Source organism: Bactrocera latifrons, unplaced genomic scaffold, assembly GCF_001853355.1.
Source record: "Bactrocera latifrons isolate USDA-ARS-PBARC rearing strain unplaced genomic scaffold, ASM185335v1 scaffold_116, whole genome shotgun sequence".
Lineage (NCBI taxonomy): Eukaryota > Metazoa > Arthropoda > Insecta > Diptera > Tephritidae > Bactrocera > Bactrocera latifrons.
Genome location: NW_017534586.1, coordinates 1 through 6,118, shown reverse-complemented (window position 1 = coordinate 6,118; position 6,118 = coordinate 1).

Genomic DNA, 6,118 nt, shown 5'->3' with positions numbered 1-6,118 from the left:
CCTGTGGAAATTAATGTTGATKGTTCGGTGAAGTTGTAGAGAGATTACATTACTTTTTGCAATTATGATATTTTACAAATTCTTCATTTTTTAAAAGAGATCAGACCTTGTTACCTTATTGTTCGAATTTCATCAAAATATTTCAAATAATTGGAGTACTCCAAACTGTGGGAAACAATGTCACATCAAAATAATYCTTATTGTTTAGTATACGTTTGCCTTTCGGAAGAACATAAAGTGCATTCGGCGAGTTTTACGCGTTGAAGACGAACCATGTCTGTCATGATGTTATCAAACTTTGTTGCATAGRCTAGTGATTAAGAACAGTGTTGATAAACAGTTTTCTTTGGGGTAAGAAATAAGACAATGCGTTTGTCCCTATTATTTCTGCCACCAGTGTACGTATGTACCTAACCCTTTATACTTACATACTTTGATAATTTAATTTTATGGTGTTACAATGATTAAGTTAAKATGAAATTTAATTGTACATTTTTGACAAGGTTTTGCTAGACCTAAAATCCCCCTACTTGGATTTCAACTTGCAAGTAGCTCCGATAAGGCAACAATTTGTAATATATTAATATGAAAATATGTTATGTTAGCGTTGCTTTTTGTCTAGCATTCGTGGCTGTGGCTTAGAGTGAAAAAATGAAAAATACCATAAATCAAATGGAGTATGTATGTTGCGCAAAAGCAAGCCGTGGCCACTGGGTAATGCCAATTAGAGATGCGTCTTGAGCTAGCGGTGGATATGTAAACTTAATTATGTACATATGTATGTATGCAAGTATGATTAAAGACAAATGGCCTTTAAATACAAAATACAACCATTCAAGTGTGTTAAGTGTAATATAAATTGTGGCCGCACAACGAAAAACTAAGCTCTGTCAGTTCAGTCAACGGGTAAATATGAAAACGAAAACTGATGCGTTTTTGTCTTTATTTTAGAGAGTTTAGCACGTTTACCATCAAAACATCCGTTCATACTGGTCCAMATATATGTCTAACTACACATACATACATACACATAATCTTTAACAGAATTTCATTGTTTTTCTGCGACGATACTCAATGTGACATTCTATCATGAAACCGCAAAAGAAGTGAGGTCTCCAATTGATGTTCACTTTGAAGGAACTGAGAATGCCACGCTTTCGCTTGATCTTACTTGGGTGTATTTTTAAAATTGTTTGTGTTATGAATTTGCTGGAATATTTATAAATGTATGAGAACTGACATTTATAATGCAACGTAAAAACAAATTRCTTTAGATTAAGCAGTTTTTTGCAACTGCCTTGCGCTTGCTATAATTCMAGATTTGTACAATTTGCTGATTGCAGTTTGATGTGCTGAACACATTGATCACGACACGACATGGCAGCACGACAGTGAACTGAAAACGGCGTTGTTAATCCGTCTACATGAACATTTGTGAGAAGGCAGCAACATAACAATGGCCGGCATGTACACAARACAACACAGCTGTCCAATTTGCATGTACACAATTTGGACTGTGTCCATAAGAACGTGGCTATTTTAATATTTGACAGATGTCGCTTGCAGTCTGTCGCGCTCAATGTGTTCAGCACATGAGTTTCAAGTTARTTTTAGGGGGAGTTTAGTTTTAGCGGTTCCCTGACCACACACTCCATTATTTGCATATCGAAATACGTGATTGAATTAATTATTATGAGCAAGAGCAACATAATGTCGCTTCTGCGAAAGTTGCCAAATGCTCTATTGCCAAAAGTAGGCTGAGCCCACTGCCAAGAGTTCACAGCCCATGCAGCATTGTGCAAATGCTAATCGGGATAATAACACTGTGCAATTTGAGCAATTGTCTTATGCGAAATGTGATTGCAAACTCTAAGTACCGATTATAATATTTTTTTTTTTTAAGTTATGTCAGATTTTTCGGCACTTTCGCGTATGGAGGAATGCATTGACAAGGAAATACATACACAGAAACTCCTACAATACAACACCCGCGCGATGTTTCCTAAAACATAAAACAATAGTATCGCTGCGATTTAGCGTTCAGCTTTGCTAGAAAAGACATGACTGTATTGACTGGCGGTTGTTGTTGCTGTTTGTAAGTTGTAAGCGGGAGTAACGTACAAAATAAAGATACTTTAAATTATGATCACCATAAAAACACGATGTAACGAAACCGCCGCGGTGAGTAAAGGCAAGCGGCCATGCAACAATTTTATTATTACTTCCCTGCTGGTTGGCGGTGGCGCGTGCCAGAAAGGCTATAACGGATTTGTTGGCTTATTCAATTCATACAAATGTAATATAGGTATCTATTTATGTATGCATGTACAATAGCGGTGAAAATAATGCAGCACGTTAGTGGCATTGAACAACTTTAAATCTGTACTTTAGTTTATCACATTTAAATTTAGATACAGTTGCGAGCAATAAAATATTTGTGGGCAATTTTGCAAAATTATATATAGACCGGCCAAACCTTCAAAAAATGTGGAACAACTGGTCGGATGTTCAGCAGTCATAATCCGCAATGCAATAACAGAGATCCCAGAAGAATTTTTCCAAAGGTTACCAAACGAAATACTGTCAGGTATGCCAAAACTCGACCAATAATAGCTCTTCTAGAGTTCCGGAACGAATTAACTGCTGTTTGTAAATAGAAGGTTACATCGTAAGGCTACTTTAACAACTGACCTGCCCACCTAGAAAAATGTATGACCATTCTTTGGACTGAAAGGTCGAAAATTTTTCTTTATGGCCGGAAAGAGTTTCTGTGATGTTCCACTAATACAGAATATGACCGCGATACACCACGAAAGCTTTAAAAAATAGTGGGACTAGTATGATGGTATAGTAATGTTTCTCGTACAGAGGCTTGGTCCGATCAATCTAATTGAAGGCATCAAGAGTCATTACGCATATACCAGAAATACTGCAAAATGTTCTACTGCCATTTGCAGAAGATAACGTGTCCCTAAAATTGGTATACCACCAAGATACTGACTCAAAACAGCAGTAAGCTGGCACAGGAATGGTTCCGGGTCAATGGAATTGAGTATTTGGGCCAGCCAGCTAGTTCTTCTGTTCTCATAGTGCTAAAATAACAACATGCTCCATAATTAAGGCTACAGCGAACTATAAAAAATTATTAACAATTGATAGATATTTATAGTGGTCATATCGACTACTATTTCATAGCTCGCGACTGTATATTCTTTTTTTTTATTGGATTGAGAGGAGATCATTATTTTCCCCTGCTGGAGTGTTTCCAGAGCAGCCGCTGTCTCTAAATTCGCTGAACTATAACTATTTTCTCCAACAATGGATTGACGTAGGGACTCACCTTGTCTGAATTCTCGCTTGGTATCGAACCGCTCGGAGAGGTCCTTCCCGGTCCTGATGGAGCTCTTGGTGCTGCTCAAAATTAGCTTACACAGATTTCAAGTTCAAATATGGCGGTGTAGAGGCAGTTTCTTCTCGTGCTGTAAAAAATTTCACACAGACGATCTCTTAAAGAGGGTAAATCTACGGTAATTGCCGCTAATTGTGGGGTCCCCCTTTTAGTGGATTTGGCAGAGCGTACTTGGGTTTCAATCGTCGGGTATGCTTTCATCCGACCATATCTTGGAAAGAAGCTGAAAAAAAGAAAATCCATCTCAGGTTTCTGAGGACACGGATTCGGTCAATGACCTATAATGATTCGGAAGGTTTCAGTGAAATTCGGCGTATTGACATTGTTTATGCGTCCACGACGTAAAATTTTAAATTATAGGAAATGTTATTGTTATGCGATATTGCTCCTCTCCAAGTTGAGAAAAAACTTTGTGAGAAAATCCTTCATTTGGTTCATCATCAACCAAAAAGCGATCTCTTACTTAAAGAAGATTTTTTGAGGTTATTTCGATAATAAGGTTTCAGTAGTGATTGAAAAGATAATAGCATGTTTACCAAATTCCGCCAATATCCACCCGCGCCTATTGACACTCCCTTAATTGTTGGCGCGTGCAATATGACTTGGATTAGGAAGTCGTTCAATGGAAGTGTGAAACAAACAGTTGCGCTTTTAGGTAGCTTTTTGCAAGGCGACACAGGTGTCTAGYTAACGGGCGCTTATCGTTCCTTGGGCGACTTCATCTCGCCACCACGCAAGCGGCGCGGGCCAGTTGATTTGCCATTTTCAAATAAAATAAAATAAATTGCAAAGCGCTTTTGGCAGTTTGCCTTGTTGCCTTTCCAAGTCGCTTCGGCAATGCTGTCTCAATTACCTTCTGGCTTAGGCGCAAAACCATTGTCACTAGCCGGACGGTGCAAGTACCTTCACTTCGCNGCAATAACAGAGATCCCAGAAGAATTTTTCCAAAGGTTACCAAACGAAATACTGTCAGGTATGCCAAAACTCGACCAATAATAGCTCTTCTAGAGTTCCGGAACGAATTAACTGCTGTTTGTAAATAGAAGGTTACATCGTAAGGCTACTTTAACAACTGACCTGCCCACCTAGAAAAATGTATGACCATTCTTTGGACTGAAAGGTCGAAAATTTTTCTTTATGGCCGGAAAGAGTTTCTGTGATGTTCCACTAATACAGAATATGACCGCGATACACCACGAAAGCTTTAAAAAATAGTGGGACTAGTATGATGGTATAGTAATGTTTCTCGTACAGAGGCTTGGTCCGATCAATCTAATTGAAGGCATCAAGAGTCATTACGCATATACCAGAAATACTGCAAAATGTTCTACTGCCATTTGCAGAAGATAACGTGTCCCTAAAATTGGTATACCACCAAGATACTGACTCAAAACAGCAGTAAGCTGGCACAGGAATGGTTCCGGGTCAATGGAATTGAGTATTTGGGCCAGCCAGCTAGTTCTTCTGTTCTCATAGTGCTAAAATAACAACATGCTCCATAATTAAGGCTACAGCGAACTATAAAAAATTATTAACAATTGATAGATATTTATAGTGGTCATATCGACTACTATTTCATAGCTCGCGACTGTATATTCTTTTTTTTTATTGGATTGAGAGGAGATCATTATTTTCCCCTGCTGGAGTGTTTCCAGAGCAGCCGCTGTCTCTAAATTCGCTGAACTATAACTATTTTCTCCAACAATGGATTGACGTAGGGACTCACCTTGTCTGAATTCTCGCTTGGTATCGAACCGCTCGGAGAGGTCCTTCCCGGTCCTGATGGAACTCTTGGTGCTGCTCAAAATTAGCTTACACAGATTTCAAGTTCAAATATAGCGGTGTAGAGGCAGTTTCTTCTCGTGCTGTCAAAAATTTCACACAGACGATCTCTTAAAGAGGGTAAATCTACGGTAATTGCCCCTAATTGTGGGGTCCCCCTTTTAGTGGATTTGGCAGAGCGCACTTGGGTTTCAATCGTCGGGCATGCTTTCATCCGACCATATCTGGGAAAGAAGCTGAAAAAAAGAAAATCCATCTCATGTTTCTGAGGACACGGATTCGGTCAATGACCTATAATGATTCGGAAGGTTTCAGTGAAATTCGGCGTATTGACATTGTTTATGCGTCCACGACGTAAAATTTTAAATTATAGGAAATGTTATTGTTATGCGATATTGCTCCTCTCCAAGTTGAGAAAAAACTTTGTGAGAAAATCCTTCATTTGGTTCATCATCAACCAAAAAGCGATCTCTTACTTAAAGAAGATTTTTTGAGGTTATTTCGATAATAAGGTTTCAGTAGTGATTGAAAAGATAATAGCATGTTTACCAAATTCCGCCAATATCCACCCGCGCCTATTGACACTCCCTTAATTGTTGGCGCGTGCAATATGACTTGGATTAGGAAGTCGTTCAATGGAAGTGTGAAACAAACAGTTGCGCTTTTAGGTAGCTTTTTGCAAGGCGACACAGGTGTCTAGYTAACGGGCGCTTATCGTTCCTTGGGCGACTTCATCTCGCCACCACGCAAGCGGCGCGGGCCAGTTGATTTGCCATTTTCAAATAAAATAAAATAAATTGCAAAGCGCTTTTGGCAGTTTGCCTTGTTGCCTTTCCAAGTCGCTTCGGCAATGCTGTCTCAATTACCTTCTGGCTTAGGCGCAAAACCATTGTCACTAGCCGGACGGTGCAAGTACCTTCACTTCGC